At 37.8% G+C, this 17,624-nt stretch overlaps 1 pseudogene; it reads left to right on the top strand.

The window, feature by feature from the left end:
* LOC133060503 (large ribosomal subunit protein uL1-like) overlaps positions 1–12,738 on the top strand; it is a 34,697-nt pseudogene extending 21,959 nt beyond the window's left edge.
* Positions 12,739–17,624: the final 4,886 nt, after the last annotated feature.

Raw genomic sequence — 17,624 nt, 5'->3', positions numbered from 1 at the left:
TTCAAAAGTGGGAGCTAATGTTATTTTCTAAACTTTTTTTCCCTTAAAAATTAAACTAGAAGGTTACACCTCAAGAAATTGAGTTTGATTCATTCCAGAATGAAGAAAATTAGAAAACAAATCCTGCTGGGCTAAAAATATTTCATTAATTCAACAAGAGGTGAATTCCCTTAACTCAGAGAACTTAAGTCTATATTCCAGCATTGAGAGACCAGTTCGTTGTCAGTGCACTCATATCCTTCACTCACAGCCCAGCGGATTACTTTTGAGTCCATAAACTGAAACTTCAAATCTTTTTAATTAAATGAGATGCATGTGAAAGCACTCAGCATGATCTTGGGAGACAGCAGAGCAAATGAACTCTTAGTCTCTTTTATTTTCATTTCTCCTCTTCTTTGCTTCTAATTATGATTTAAAACTTTTATGTTAATACATAACTGTTTTCCAAGATGATGTTTTACAACAATACTTCAAACAAACATGGAAGCAAAAACAACAGTCTCACTCTGAGCTATTTTTCTAAACCCATACGATGCCTTGGGTCATTTATAGCTTCCTGGTGAGTTCTTCTTAATTGGATCCCAATGAGGCTTCATTTTTTTCAATCAACACCTTAGAGAGAAAATTATTTGTGTCAATTTGTGACTTATTTTTCCTGTTTGTTTTGATAATCATGAACTATTTACAATTTGAAAATGTGTCATTGATTGATGGTGAACATTCATAAAAAGCAAAAAATTAATTATACAACACAGCAAAACATACTTTTATTTTTCTTCTCTTGGGAAGAATTTGACAAGATGTTTTTCTTTCATATTCATACTGGCAGGATATTTTAGAATGGTATAATAGAAAATACTACTTAAAATTGATAAATTTGTTCATATCTCTTTCTTTCTTTCCCTTCCTCCCTTCCTTCATTTTTCCTTTCTTCCTTCTCTTCACCTGGCTCACTGCATGCTTAGAATCTAGTATAAAAAAATTAAAAAAACATACATTAACTACTCTTAATATATTGGCAAAGACAAGGCAAGTTCCCAACATAGCAATGATTAAAGAATGAATGTGTTAAAGGCCATAATGAAGGAATAGAGGGACTAATTGTTAAAGATTTAATGAGTGCTATTGTGTGCCAGACACTTTATCTTGGGCATTATATACATACAAATTGTAATTTATTTCTTCCAACAACCCTATGATGCAAGCATTTTCCCTATATTTTATAGATAAGAAAACTGAGGTACAAAAATATAACCAAAACGAAAATAATGTTCAGTATCACATTGTTTGTCAGTGACAGATCTGGGATATAAATTCAGGTAATATTTACTACAAATATGCTCTTTCTATCACAGTATGATGCCTCGTGTATTCGTTTCTTACTGCTGCTATAACAAATTGCCATACACTTAATGTTATAGGACAACACAGATTTATTTTCTTTTTTATTGAAGCATAGTTGATTTATAATATTATATATTTAAGGTGTCTAGGATAATGATTTACAATTTTTAAGGTTATACTCTGCTTATAATTGCTATAAACTATTGACTATATTCCCTGTGCTGTATGACATATCCCTATAGCTTATTTATTTTATACATAATAGTCTGTATCTCTTAATCCCCTACAAATTTATTATCTTACTCTTCTAAAGATTTGAAGTCTGAAAGGGGTCTCATTGGGCTAAAATCAAGGGGTCAGCAAAGCTGTGTTCCTTTGTGAAGGCTCAAGGGGAGAATGTGTTTTCTTGTCTTTTCTACCTTCCAGAGATTGCCTGCAGTCCTTGGCTTGTGGGCTGCTTTCAGCTTCAAAGCCATCAATGTTAAAATGTTTTTCTCATTGCATTGCTCTGACACAGACTTTTCTTCCTCCTTCTTCCACATTTAAAGACTCTTTTTAAAAAAAATTTTCCAGCCAAGTTATGAATCATGTGGGTTATTACTTCCCTGACCAGGGACTGACCCACATCCCCTGCATTAGAAGCACAGAATTGAGCCGCTGGACCACCAGGGAAGTCCCTTAAAGACTCTTGTGATTACTCTGGGCCCACCTGATAATCCAGGATACTCTCCCTATTTTAAGGTCAGCTGACTAGCAACCTATAATTTTATCTGAAACCTAAATCCCCCTTGCCATGTAACATAACATACTCCCAGGATCTGGGGATTAGACTGTGAGTGTCTTCGTAGGGAGAGCATTACTCTGCCAACCACATCTCCCTCCCAAAAATGAGGGTATAGGAGAGTTTAGAGGAAAGGGAGATGTTGGGGCTAGGAGCATAGGAAGGGTTCATGGAGAAAATGATATTGAGCTGAATCCTAAAAAACAGAGGAAAGAGGATTCCTAAGGGATCACATAGCTAAAGGAAGCCATAGAAGCAAATACAGTATATGTAGGTATATACTGAATTTGAAATACCAGCCAGGTGGATATTAATAAGCAGAGGAATAACTGATTTTTTCATTTTTATCATAAAGTTTAAGTGAAGGTAGATAGGGCTTTGGGGAGTGAATGATGTGATTTAAAAACCTGTACACTGCTGATGGGGCTGTAAGATGATTCAAATCTTATGGGGAGTAGTTCAGCAATGCATATTAAGAGCTTTGGACTTTTACCAGTTCTGTGATCCTCTAATTCCACATGGCTATTTATAATAACTGGAAAGTTATAAACAACCTAAATATGCTATAAAGGGAATTGTTAAAAAACTTGTCATCAGTGCAAATGATGGCATATTGTACAGATATTTAGAAGCTATGTATAACTTATGTATATGTATAAGTTATGTATATTTAGAAGTTATATTTAGAAGGATAACATTTATTAATATGGACAAGTGATCACTATATGTAACATCCAAAAAAAGAGACTACATACAGAGTAGTGGTTCTCATTTGGAGAATAAGAATTCATTGAGCCTCTTCTGTGTGGCAGGCCTTATACTGGACATGTTTATGAATATTCATTTAGTTCTCACAATAAGCTCATAAGATAGGCAATCTTATTAGCTGTTCTAGTGATGAGAAAACAAACAACTATTTTGGTCAAGATCACACCAACATGATAGGGTTAGATTTTTTTTTTCACTTATTTTTATTAGTTGGAGGTTAATTACTTTACAATATTGTAGGGGTTTTTGTCATACATTGACATGAATCAGCCATGGATTTACATGTATTCCCCATCCCGATCCCCCCTCCCACCTCCCTCTCTACCCGATCCCTCTGGGTCTAGATTTGAACTCAGGAAATAAAACTCATAGCCACTCATAGCCACTGTGCCAGATTGCCACCCACTATTTTACATTATTTCTGTGTCTCAGATTTGAGAAATGGATGCAATTGTTATGGGAATTGTGAATAAACCAAAGGCTATTTTTTTCAAGTTGCAGATCAATTGTCAAAATCTGGGAAAGCCCATGGGAATGTCTTACCTGTAAAAATGTGGGTCACAGAAGGAAAAAATAAATGTCAAAATTATGGGCCAGATGAAATAAAAATGGAAATAGTGGACATCTTTGAGCAATAGATTTGGGGCAATTGTTATTTTATTTTTTTACTTACGTGAGTTTTCTAAACTCTGTAAGTGAAATTTCTAAACCCTTAGTAAATACATATTACCTTTTAAATAAGGGAATAGTTACTAGAAATAAACACCAGGAAAGGTTAAGAAGAGTATCTTAGAATGGAGTGCTGCCTATTTAATGAGGAATATCCACAAAGCCTAAAATGTCATAGCTGTAGTACTTCAATTTAGGGCCCCCCTTCTCATATATCAGGGCTTCCCTGGTGGCTCAGATGGTAAAAAATCTGCCTGCAATGCAGGAGATCTGAGTTTGATCCTGAGTCAGGAAGATGCCCTGGAGAAGGAAATGGCAGTCCACTCCAGTATTCTTGCCTGGAGAATTCCATGGACAGAGGAGCCTGGCGGGCTACAGTCCATGGGTCACCAAGAGTTGGACATGACTGAGTAACTAACACTTTCACTTTCTCATATATCAGTTACAGCTTTAGGACCATATAGACAGTGACTGAGATAAACTGTAATCCAATAAGGAGATAAATGCCTATGAGTTAAACAAGTCCCCAAAAGTGCTTACTCTTCTCCAGGTGATGGGCTAATTTCCAATTGAGAAATCTGAAAAACATTCATGAAGTGAAGCTCTTATAGACAGAATCAATTAGAAGGGATATGGAAGCCCACGAACCATGGCCTTCTTTTAACAAGGGCCCAGCCAAAAGAGATTATTGCATTTTCAGTTTTACAAAGTTATCAGCTGAAATCCTATTTTAACTTTGACTATCCCAAGCATTATCTTTACTTTAGCAGAATTTCCACTCTAAATAAATGGAAAATAGCAGGTCACCTCCATTAGGTTACCCTTAACGCAGGATCACCCCAGGTAATTTTTCAAGGAGGTCTTACCTTTCAACCTTGTGTGTTTTATGCCCCTCCCTCCCCAACCTTCTGAAACTTTTACACTTCCTCCAAAACTAAGAAAAAGAATTACTGAGCCTAATTTAGAAAAATTGATGCTTTTGATTTGTGATATTGGAGAAGACTCTTGAGAGTCCCTTGGACTGCAAGGAGATCCAACCAGTCCATCCTAAAGGAGATCGGTCCTGGGTGTTTATTGGCAGGACTGATGCTGAAGCTGAAACTCCAATTTTTGGCCACCTGATGCGGAGAGTTGACTCACTGGAAAAGACCCTGATGCTGGGAGGGATTGGGGGCAGGAGGAGAAGGGGACGACAGAGGATGAGATGGCTGGATGGCATCACCAACTCGATGGGCATGAGTTTAAGTAAACTCCAGGAGTTGGTGATGGACAGAGAGGCCTGGTATGCTGCAATTCATGGGGTCACAAAGAGTCGGACTTGACTGAGCAACTGAACTGAACTGAACTGAACTGTTTAGTAAAATATATTCCATTATTTAAAATGATCTGTTGGAAAGGCAGGATAGTGATGTCTACATTTACATATCTCAGCATCACATGGATTGGCCCAGAGTGGGTGCTTGATAAATATCATCAAATCAATATATGAATGGTTTCTTTTAAAAACTGAAGCACAGCTTTTGGACCAAGGTCATCATACATTCAAATCTGATTCTTATAGCACCTTTTGGGTGTTGTGCTGTTTTAAGAGAGTCCTCGGTCCTTTGTGTTTCTTCAGTTGGTGGCTCATGTTGTTTCTCCCCAGTGACACTCTCCTTCATTTATCCTTTTCATGTTCAATTCTCTTCATTTCTGAACACTCTTCAAATATAAAAAGGCATTTAATCTTCCAATGCGAAATGCCAGCCACTCTAGATTTGTGTCACCTGCAAAGTTTAATGTTGTACTAACTATTCCATCATGCAGATCACTGGGAGAAACATGGAATACCAATATTCTCAAGTCAAAGTCAAGAAGAAATCCACTAGTGATGTTCCCCCCTGCTCCTCCGGTTGACACCGATATATTGATTATCCTTCTGAGAACAGCCTCTGTAATAACACAGTGGATTACTCCTGCTATCTGTCAAGACTTGTGGTCTCCCAAGGAGTCACAGATGATGTATTAAAATAGTTTATTGGCATAGAACATCTTTAGTGAAGGAGAACAAGACATTTTACACAGTAAGTGGGTGGTAAATCACATTTTTGAAAATGGAATTATCTTTAAATACTTTCAGATACTGTTTAGAGGAGGCCTATAATAAACCCCATTGTCAAATGAAAAATCCCTAGGAAAAGTTAATAATTATTCCCTAAATGTATTTCTTTGAGATTGGCTATTTTATGACAGATTTTCTCAGAGAAGATCGCCTGCCCTCATTCCACAGCCGCCCCCCCCCCCCCCCCCCAATAAGCTTTATAAGATCTATAAGGCCCAATTGCTCTTGGAGCTGTATGTGACTTATCTGAGGATTAATGACTCAACCTCCTTTGCCGGTGTCCTGGGCTCCCTCTCAGACCTCACAGCCTTAAACGCCTTGAAGAAAAATGGCTCATCTACCCAAATCATCCATTACCAAAGCTAGAGCTTTCCAGTTGGCTAACCTTTCTTATGTTGAGACTTTGCTTAAATATTAGCACGGCTGGAGAAGCTGCTAGTAGAATCAGTTCTAATTCTGTGCACAGCTACTGGAAAACAGAAACTGACTGGATATGTTCCAGTGAGGTAGGGTGGAAGCATGATGAATCTGCAATTTCTCATTTAACACTAATTTAAAGCAGACACCTCTGTGGACATTATGAAGCTCATAGATAAACTTTAGGAGATGTAGGAAATTATACGCAACATTTTGTGTGTCTGTGCTCCATCCAGCAGTTCTCATCAAATCCAAGGATTCTCAACCCAAATAACATTTAAGAAGGACTACATGACAAGTAGCTTTAGTCTTCAACTCCTTACTCCTAGACTCTATTTAATAGACCTTTCAAAAAATAAAATATCGTTTAAAAGTTTAAACTTTATTATAATCAAAGAAATATGAATATATTTATGAGATACTACATTTTAAGTTACCTCACTGTGGAAAATCACAAGAATGAAACTTAGTATTGAAAAAGACGTAAGAAAACACACACCCTCAATTTCTGCTGGTGGGAGTTTATGTTCTGTGTGGCAATTTGGCAAAAGTCTTAAAACATATATGCAATTGGATCGGCAATTCTTGTTTTAAGGAATTTGTCCTAAGGGAAAGAATTGGACAAGTATACAAAGATATTTATCTCAATGTTTATTACAGTATTGTTTACAATAGTGAAAAGTTTATAACTGTGCATTAAGGGGGTTAATTTAAGCCAGTTATGGTACACTCATTAAATGGATTTCCACAAAATAATATAGTTGTACATTTATCAGTATGGAGCCATACTTGTATTACATTAACTAAAAATGCTGGTTACAAAATAATATGTATAGTACTGAATGGAAACTATATTTCTTAGGCACAAATGGAAAATATGTCTGAATATATACTGAAAAGATAGTCACAAAAATAATATTTGTGTTTACACTTAATTAGATTGTAGATGACTTTTCTTCTGCATTTATTGTGTCAACAAAGATAAACAATATAAATTTTAAAGCTATATGCAATAAAATAATAGAAGTTTATAGAGTCGTCAGGGGGGGAAAATGCTTTGGGAGCTGACAAGAATTTTCTACAATGATACAATGGGTAAAATTTAATCATCTCATTATAGACACTAATCATCCGCTTATTTAGCCACTGATTTCTAGAAAGAAGAACACTGCTTTCTGAAGAAATTCTAAATATTTTGCATTTGAGTGTAGAAATATCACCTGTTATGTGCTCTGTATAGGGTCACTAGATTCCTTACTAAAGGAGAGAAACATGACATGAGCTTCTTATCATTTCTTATAAAAAAAATCCTTTTTTCTTCCTTATAACCCCCAGCACAGGGTGGCTAACCGAACTGGTGTTTGGTTGGCCTGTGCAAATAATAATTGAAAATTTACTTATTTCTTCATCAAAACTTTTATGCTATTTAATAGGTTCCAGGCACTATTATAAGAACTTTTCAAATATGAGCTTAACCCTCTAAGCCACTCTAGGAGTGAAAGGTTATTATTATTCCTATTTTATTGTTGGAGGAGCAGATGACTCTAAAGATAGTTAAACATTCCTTATATACAGAATCTAAAAAGAAATGACACAAATGGACTTATTTACAAAAAAGAAACATACTCACAGACTTAGAGGATGGGTATATGGATACCGGTGGGAAGGATGGGGGAAAGGGATAGTTAGGGAGTTTGGGATCGGCATGTACATACTGCTCTGTGTTAAATGGATAAAAAAACAAGTTTCTACTGTATTAGCACAGGTGACTCTGCTCAAGTTTGTGTGACAGCCTGGATGGGAGGGGAGTTTGGGGAAGAGTGGATACATTATATGTATGGCAGAGTCCCTTTGCTGTCCTCCTGAAACCAGCACAACTTTGTTAATCGGCTATGAAAGTGAAAGTCGCTCTGTCCTGTCCGACTCTTGGTGACCCCTTGGACTGTATGTAGTCCATGGAATTCTCTAAGCCAGAATACTGGAGTGGGTAGCCTTTCCCTTCTCTAGGGGATCTTTCCAACCCAGGGATCAAACCCAGGTCTTCTGCATTGCAGGCAGCTTCTTTACCATCTGAACCATGAGAAGCCCAAGAATACTTCAGTGGGTAGCCTATCCCTTCTCCAGCGACTCATCCCGACCCAGGAAATGAACCTGGGTCTCCTTCATTGGGAGGTAGATTTTTACCAACTGATCTATCAAGGAATACACTATAAAATAAAAAGTTAAAAGAATAAAGACAGTTCAACTATCTTGTCTGTGATTAAGCAGCTGATTGATGTGAGTGATCACTTATCCTCAAGTTAGTAATTACTCGAGGATGTATACGATGTAGGAATGGAAATAACTTGAGGATCTTATGGTAGGGAAGGGTTATATTAATACAAATGATAACAAAGTTTTAGGTTGAAATCTAACGTGGCCACCAAAATAATTTTGATAATTTTTATTAGGGTTGCAAAGTTTCTAATAAAATATATATTAAATAATTCAGATATATAATTGAAACAAAGCAATATCAAAAGTTTGTGCAAAAATGGCCAAATATATAAAATAGGGGGAACAAAAAGAGAAGTAAATATAACCAGATGTTGATGACAATTACATCAGGAGGAGTGAGACTATGGGTGATTTTAATATTTTTAAATCACTTTCTAATTTTCCAAAATGAGTAGAGTGAATATTGTTACTCTAGAATAAAAGTTAATTCATTTCCTTAAGTTACTAGCTAGCAAGAAAAATAACACATGTAAGGAGAAATGGCAATAAGATTTAATATCTACAAACATGATGCTTGATTTAATGGAGGCACCGATATGTGTGACCCCGAGCAGATATCTTAGGAACACTGACTGTCAATGAATTTATGGATGGTCACTGAGTCCTGGCAAAACCCTGCTCTCTGGGGAACACTGGTCATTTCTTTCCTCCAGTGCTGAAATTCTCTGTTAGTCTCCTCACTTAGTAGAAGTGCAAAAATTGAAAAGTGCAAAGTAAGAATGAAAAGGGCTGGAGTAAATAGCACATGCTCAGCTAAAAGTCAAGAGCTTTAAAATTTGCTGGGAAAATATCTAGGAAAAATAGAATGCATGATTCGACTATTAAATAGTCATTGGTTTGGTTGCTATTTCTGATTGAGCTAAAGTTCGGATGCATGCAAGCAAACCACAGCAGTATTTTGGTGGGAAAAATTCAACCTATTCCAAGTAAGGAACTGGATCTGTTTTTCTCTAGCCAGAAGGATAGAGAGCTGAAAATAGAAAAACTGAGAGTGGGTCATTTGCCTCAAAGAAAAAATCCCTCTTTCCCAGACAGTAATGAAAGTCACCTCAGGGACTAACGTGCCGGGGACTCTCTCTGCTCTAGGGCTGGGTTGAAGAGATTGGGAGAGGTCTTTTAGACATATAGTATAGCTGGAAGACCCAGCTAAGAGTGTGGGTGTGTATGTATGAACATACAATTAAAACACAGTAACACCAGGAATACTGGGCCCAGGGGAAGAATGGAACTTTAACAGTTAATTGTGACTCTGCAGAGAAGTCAGGTTACTTTTTCTTTCCTGGGTGAAGAGAACACTAACTGTAGGACTGTGGTAGTGATCCTTAGACTATAAATGCATCTCTTTTCTAGAGAGGGTTTGGTTAGCTAGAAGGCTTCAATGACAATGCTTAAACACACTAATAATTCATCAGCATGGGAAGGCCAGCTGCCGTGTTCAATGGCAGCACTGTTAGGCACCTATCTGGCACGAGTCGCTTTTCAACCCCATCTATGTCAATTTGTCTTGCCTTCCTTCCTTCGCTGTCAGGCAAACTGAATTAATCTTCACACAGGAACCCTTTAATTCTGTCCTTTTGAAACGCAGAGATAATTGGGCTTTTTGGATAGCTTAGCTGTTGTTTTGGGTTTTGTTTTGTTTTACATTCTCTTCCCAAAACATGAATACCCACAACTGACCCCTTGGGTTGAATAGACATTCCTCAAAGTCTTAGAGTCATCATGCAAGGAAGACTCCAGAGAAGAAGGAACAAGGACATTTCTAAAATCACTGGACATTAGAACTGTTAAAAGGAAGTGGTTTCATTTTGTGTTTTAGGTTCTTGAAAGGGTGCCAGCTGCCAAGGCAGGAAAGTTGTGGACCACCCTTCTAGACCCCTAATTCATACTTGATAACACTTTGTAACAATTCTGTTGTTGTTTCAAAAATCTGTTCTCTCTTTTCCCCTCTTTTTCCTTGGAGAATTTACCCAAATTTATAGCCTCAGCTAGGCTCTCTGGCCTTCTCTTTGGTCTCAAAATTCAACACTCAGTCCAAATGCCCTGATGTTTACTCATAGATGTTCTGCTAACTTCAAATTAATAATGCCCATTATGTAGCCTGACAATTCCACCCCACCTCCATCAAATGTTCTCAACCTCATTTTGTGGTTTATTCTCCTAGACACCAGACATGAAAACTTAGAATTGCTTTTGTCTCCTCTCTTCTCTTCTTCCTATGATTAGACAGTTCCTAAACCTCTTATGCTTTTCCTTTGATCTACTTCTTTGCTGAATTAATGGAACACTTTCTATCTAAACCAGTAGTTAGCATACTTACAAGAGCCCTTGTTTTATTAATTTTCATTTAGAAGTAGCAGAATTTTGATATTGTGTGCCACTTAGATATGCCACATATCTAATGCATAATAGCATATTAACATTAGATATAGCCGAAGCTCCACTAACTAAGCCCCATTTATTCAAATTACTGGGGCTAACTAATGTTTTTTGTTCCTTCTTACAAACTTTTGCAATGATTCCTGTGGTCTGCCGAAAGTTCAATACTTATTTCTGTTTTCCAAGAGTCAGTAGCTTTTCTTCAGAAAACCCTTTTGTACCCCTTAAACTTACTATTATAATTATGTGGATCAATGGGGTATAAACCCCCATCAAAAAAATGACTTGGTGTTTGGAAAGCTAAGTGGAATGGTTTTGAAAGACTTGAAAAAAGCGAATTGCTAAAAAATGCTCTTTTAACTTTAAATTCATAGAATAAATGTTGGTATGTATTTCCCTTTTTAATGACTGCTGGCTTTACCTGATTTTTTCAATTAATCATATATAGCTACTGAAGCTGACCCTATAGCTCTGAAGTTTTTGGTGGGTGTCTTGAGGGATTACAGCACAGTGATCCCTGGCATGGGCTCTGGAACCTGCCTGGGTTTAAATCCTGTCTCTATTTCTAACTAGGTGTACCTCATTTTCCTCATTTGTAAATAAGGGTAATACCAATTTCTACCTCCTATGAGGATTAAATGAGTTAATTCACTTTAAATAGTGCATAGCATGTTACAAGTTCTCAATAAATAGCATTTATAGGTGAAAGGGGGAGATGAGAAAAGTCAAGGTGAAGAAATGATCTAGGATAAAAGCCAAGCAATGCCCCTGGTATCAACATGATTCACAAAGTAAGGAGCTATTTCAGCTACTTATCTGAGAAAATATGATCCAGAAGATAATTCTACCTGCTGTAACTAGTAATGACACTAACAAAGTAAATAAAAATAATAACATCATTTTCATGGCACATTAGTAGCTCTTGAGTGTTTGTATTATTTTGATCTTTCAGGATAAATATGGAAATTAGAATCAGGTACCTAGTTTTAATCCTAGTTTTGCCACAAACTACTTAAGTGGCTTCTGGCCAGCTACATTTCCTTTCGGACTAAAGGGCAATATCTGGGTAGTTGGAGGTATGTGCCTGCCACCTTCATTAGGGGTACAGAGAGGCAGGTAGAAAGAATGAATTAGAGAGTGGTTGGGGGCTCAGAGTAAGAATTAAGTTATGACATGACAGCTATAAAAGGGAGTGTTTCATCTTAGGGCTTTTGGGTGGCTGAAATTTAAAATTTGTTGTTCATTGTCTGACTCTTTGTGACCCCGTGGGTTGTAGCACGCCAGGCTTCCCTGTCCTTTACTAGCTCTCAGAGTTTGCTCACATATTCATTGTATTTTGTAGGCCATAAACCTGTTCATGACTTGAAGTCTGTGTTCTGTGATTCACATTTATTGTATGAAAGGGAATGATTGGGGGTTTAAGTGACAGGATACAAAGCAGAAGAAAAACATAGAGGGGAGTGATCTGCATGGGATCTGGACTCATTCTGCATCTCTCTGTGGAAAAGCCTAAGCAGAGAATGGCTCTTCTGCCATCTTGGGTTGGAATTGCTTCAGATTTAAAGGTGTTGAGAAGCTTGGCTGCCCGTTGTTCAAATAAGGTATATGTCAGTGATGTCAACACAACGTGTTGAGGAAATGTTACATCTGTCTGCAATTGGCTACCTCTTGATAGGAGAAACACTGCTGGAAGCCTGGAGACCAGATGTTGCTTTCAATCACACAGAGGTCAAACAGCTTTAGATGAAGAATGTCTGCACCTCCCCATCCCTGGCCCTAACAGAAATATCCAAGGTGAATTTGGTGGAATCATAATTGTTTTAGCTCATGTTCCCGTTTTTCTTAGTGTATGACATTGCCGCCACTAGAACAGAGCAATCAGATTGGTGGCCCTCGGTTCAAGGGTTATGAAGAAGACATCAGAGCTGAGAGATTCCTGTTCACAGGGTCACATGACCTACATTCCAGCCTAGGTTTTGCCATTACAGATGTTGAAGGAGTCTGAAAATATCACTTGTTTTCTCTAGTTTCTTAAACTGAGCAAAAATGGGAGCATTATTCTAAATGGCCTGTGTTATCCTTTCTAGTTTAATATTTTGCAATTATGCAGATATGAGGGAAGCCTGGTCTTGGCTAAGGCTTGGGACAACCACCTGGAAAATCAGTACAGTGGTGTTTCCAGAACGAAAACCTCCTCTGGTATTTCCTACTAGTCCATGTGGGAAAAAACAGTTAAAACAGCTGGTTGGAAACATGTCTTGAGCCAGAATGAGAAATGACTGATTGTGAACTTAATTTGAAAGAACTCTCTAATTAAACCTCTTACAGTCATTAAAATATCTCATCCTTTGACTAAACCTGTGTGCTAGGGGGAGTTAGGAATGAATATCCATTTCAGGAGGGTTTGCTTCTTTCACATTTGTGCAGGTTTTCTGTTTAGTCACAGTAAAAAAAGGAAAACATCCAGGCTTCTTTCCAATTCAGCTTCATGCCAATAACTGCTTATATATGGAGCATCCATTAAATGAGAAATTTCTTTCTCGGTGCTGCTAGTGATGTATAGGACACTGTGAAGAAAGAAATGGTTTGTCCCCACTCCCGAGGTTTTCTTCCATGACCAAGTGTATCTCCTGGCTTCTTTCCACCCTATACGTCACTCTCCATCAATGAATGTGGGAGATTTATGGACTAGTAAATTTGGGAGGAATTTGAGCCTTGACTCTGCCCTTATTCCTAGAAGTCCATCCCCTTGCATAAAGCGTTTTCTTTGGGTTGTACCGTCCTACACATGTCTTTTGCTACTAAGAGACAAATAGAATGAGTGATACTGCAGTTTTCAGGTAATAGTTTAAAAATCCTCCAATTTGTTTTCCATTGATGAGTGGCACTAAGAAATTAAAATCAGAGTGGAATTTAGGGAAGCGAATTATACTTATGGCAAGGTTTTGGTGGGCCAAGATGTATGGTTTCTGGCGATAAACTTAATGTAAGGGCAGGGTCTTTTGACATTGGTGATTGGAGGGTCATATTAGACTAGATGAGTTTTTATATAGTTATATAGTTGGCATTTAGCAGCTGTGATCTGAAAGACAGTCTTAAAGATAGGTACACGGTACTTTGACATTGGTGAGTGATAGAAACTTTTGGAGGTTTTGTCCACAGGCAAAAAGCTATTTTTATATATAGAGTTATATGTATGAGTTACTTCAACTAGCCCATGTGGGTACTAGAAAATTACACTTTGGGCCCAGGCATGGTGTGGCTGAAGGGGATAAAGCTGAAACAGTTAAAGACAAAAGGGACTCTACTAGGCTTGGCATTGATGGGCAGAACAATACCGCTGCTGTTGGCTGCTGCTAAGTCGCTTCAGTCGTGTCTGACTCTGTGCGACCCCTTAGACGGCAGCCCCACAATACTAGCTACATGAAAAGGACATGACAGCTAAATTCCATGCATGCTATGAAGCACTGACATGGTTCTACCTCAAATTGTTAATACCAGGCCAGAGACACAGCGTTGAGTTGGCTATTATGAATCCCTCTCTGCATTTAGAAGTCAGGAGGAAACTGTGGAGACATAAACTCTGAATTCATGTGAGTAGCCCATGGGTTCAAGAGTGGAGAATATTTAAAGAACACCTGGGAGAGTTTCAAGGTGATTTGGATATTTATAGGGGGACAGGCACCTTAAAAAATCGTGCCAGAGCATGTATGGAATTCAGGTCAGAGGAAACCATTGTTTTGAGGAACACTTAGGAAAAAGGATCTTGATTCCACTAGGTGCCTGAATGATTTCACTAGGTGCCCGAATGAGCACAGTGGTAAAGAATCCACCTGCCAAATGCAGGGGATGCAAGACATGCAGGTTCAATCCCTGGGTCTGGAAGATCCCCTGGAGTAGGAAATGGCAGTCCACTCCAGTATACTTGCGTGGAAAATTCCATGGACAGAGGAGCCTGGTGGGCTGCAGTCCACGGGATCACAAAGAGTTGGACACGACTGAGCACACATGTAGACAGGTGCCTGAATACACAGGCATATAAGCAGTAATAGGGCTTTAGGAGTGAAGACAAAGATAGATGCAATGTATCAGAGGAAAGAGTGGTGGTGAAATAAAGGAAGATAATGATCAGAGCCATTTAAGGTTGAGGAATCAAGGCACACTTCATGGAGCAGTTGGTGTTTAAGAAGGATCTTGACAAAATAGCAGAGAATTTTAGGCTTCTTGTTCCAGAAGGGCCATGGCTAAGTCTAGTGCAGAAGGAGGAGATTTGGAAGTCCTAGCACCAACTCTGTTTCCCGGCTTCCTTCTCAGCTAGTGTGGATTCATTTAAATGATATATTTGTGTCAGGTGGGCTTTCAAAACAATCTCACTAAGGGTAAATAGCAGCCAGAAAAGGAAACATGGGCATGTATATTCTTCTACAGTTAAGATGGATAACCAACAAGGACTTACTGTATAGCACATGGGATTCTCCTCAGCTGTTATGTAGCAGCCTGGATGGGAGAGGGGTTTGGGGAAGAATGCATACATATATATGTATGGCTGAGTCCCTTCGCGGTTCACCTGAAACTATCACAGCATTGTTAACTGGCTATAACTCAATACAAAACAAAAAGTTTAAACAAACAAAAAAGGAAATACAATAGAACTATTCTCTGTTCTTTTCTGGACTTGTTCTTTCCTTATCCTTCTGCTATAACCCTCAGGAATTTGGAAGTTTTCAGCTGTGAGTTCCATTACAGTGAACTCTTCTTGGTTAAATTGAGATTCTTGGATTATCTCCCTCATTATTTGTCAAAATAATTATTAGGTCTCAGCACATGTGTCTGAAATCAACAGAGAAACCCCTTTTCCCCTGGCCCAATCATTTGGCATGGACAAATGTTTTCTATCCTCCATGTTCTGATTTCTTATGCCAGATATGGGGACAGTGTAAATTTTGTGGTGTTTTAAACCCTGGAATAACTTTGTTCTTGTCAGGATTATCTGAGAAATTGCCCTATTGCAATTTGCCCCTGATATAGACCATTAGGCTTTTGCTACGTTTGCCTATAATGGGACTGGGACTTTGAACACATTGCTAAAGGTTAGTTTACAGACATGCTACCTTGGTGTGCTTAAATATGAAATATCTTAAATCTCATGAAAAATACATGCTAGTGGATATCTACCAATAGTAAGGGATAAAAGAGAAGTTCATCTTGCTGTATTACATAGAGATTTAACAGATGAGAGGAGGAAAAAGGGCTCCATCAGCAAAGGAAAGCATGTTTGGGAAACAATGGAAAATCAACTTGGGCTAAAGAGTTGATTCTGAGTAGATGAGAACTAGAGATAAAACCATAAAGCTACCAAGAATAGAATTTTGAATTAGAAGAGTCCTTTGTGGTCATCTACCGGGTCTTAAAGTGGAATCAGGATAACTTTATTCAGACCAAATCTATGGAATTAGTAGGTATGTAACTTTATTCAAGTCAACATTATTTGCCTAGAGTTTGCTCATTTTAAAATGAGGCTTAAATAAAGTGAATATTGTAATATGGGAAAATGCCAGGTGAAATTCAAATATATATTAGGTGTTCAATGAGTAACCTTTAAATATTCTGAATCCAAATATATTCCCTCTTCTAATTTAATACATGAGGTACCTGGGGCTCAAAGAAATTAACTTACCTATTTAAGTTTCTAGAGTTAATAGTGGCAGAGATGAGATTCAAATCTACTTTTCTCTTCCCTCCTTGTCTAGTGGGCTTTTGACTGCATCATGTTTAAAGTGGCATGATTATTTTAGTAATAGCCTTAGAGATAGCTAGTTAGATTATGATCACACCAGGGCCCTTGAAAGATAAGGAAAAGAATTGTGCTGCTTTTGTCAAATCACTGATGATTTTGGAGCTGAGAGGAAACATGAGTCTGGTGATCTGCAGGATGGATTAGGAAAAGGAAATTTTCTGGAAGACATTAATTTCTGTTCCATTTGTAGGCTCCAAGAATATGGGGTGGGGAGAGAGGCTCTCCCGTTACCCAGAATGTGATCAGCTTCAAGCAATATCCAGTTCATAGATGTAAACTTAATAAATATGTGTAATGAACAATTTTGAAAGAGTTAATGAAAAAGTCAATGGAATAAATAAATAAATGAAATACGTACATGAATGAATGAAATGATATTTTGATTACAAACTGGCCTTTCACTTTCTTATCCTAGTTGAACAGTAGAGTGTTCAAATTGGAACCTGAAAGCTCATAAGGATATGGTCAGTGTCTTCTAGGTTATTACTGTTAGAAATGGGCTAATTTGACCAAGACCCATTCTTTCTTGGGAGTAAATTATAATCCTGTAGATCCAGTCTAGTTAGGAGAATTAGAATCATAGTCAGATAGAATTGGATTTGAGTCATGGCTTGGTTGTAACACTTGCTGGGTGTTCCCTTGTGGCTCAGACAGTAGAGAATCTGCCTGCAAAGCAGGAGATCCAGGTTTGATCCCTGGATCCTAGAAGATCTCCGGAAAAGGGAATGGCTACCTACTCCGGTATTCTTGTCTGGAGAATTCCATGGACAAAAGAGTCAGATAGAATTGAATTTGAATCATAGATTTGTTGTAATACTTATTAGCTCTATGATTTTGAGGGGAGGAAGCAGAGCAGAAGAGGCAAAAAATAGTCTACTTAAGATGATTGACAGGGATTTAAAAAAAGAAAACATGCATTTCTAACCCATGGGGATTCCCAGAAATGTTTATGATCAGAGTTCTTTCCTCTGGGCTGGGCTCTATTTTAGCTGGTGAGAAAAGAAAAAGTAAAATGAATGTGAAAGTATATTTATGTGTCCGCATACACTGAGAAGCAGAAATATGGTCAGGTTGTTACTAATTCATTAACTTTG

Source organism: Dama dama, chromosome 8, assembly GCF_033118175.1.
Source record: "Dama dama isolate Ldn47 chromosome 8, ASM3311817v1, whole genome shotgun sequence".
Lineage (NCBI taxonomy): Eukaryota > Metazoa > Chordata > Mammalia > Artiodactyla > Cervidae > Dama > Dama dama.
The sequence above is the reverse complement of the archived record's forward strand: the minus strand, read 5'-3'. Positions and strand labels throughout refer to the sequence as shown.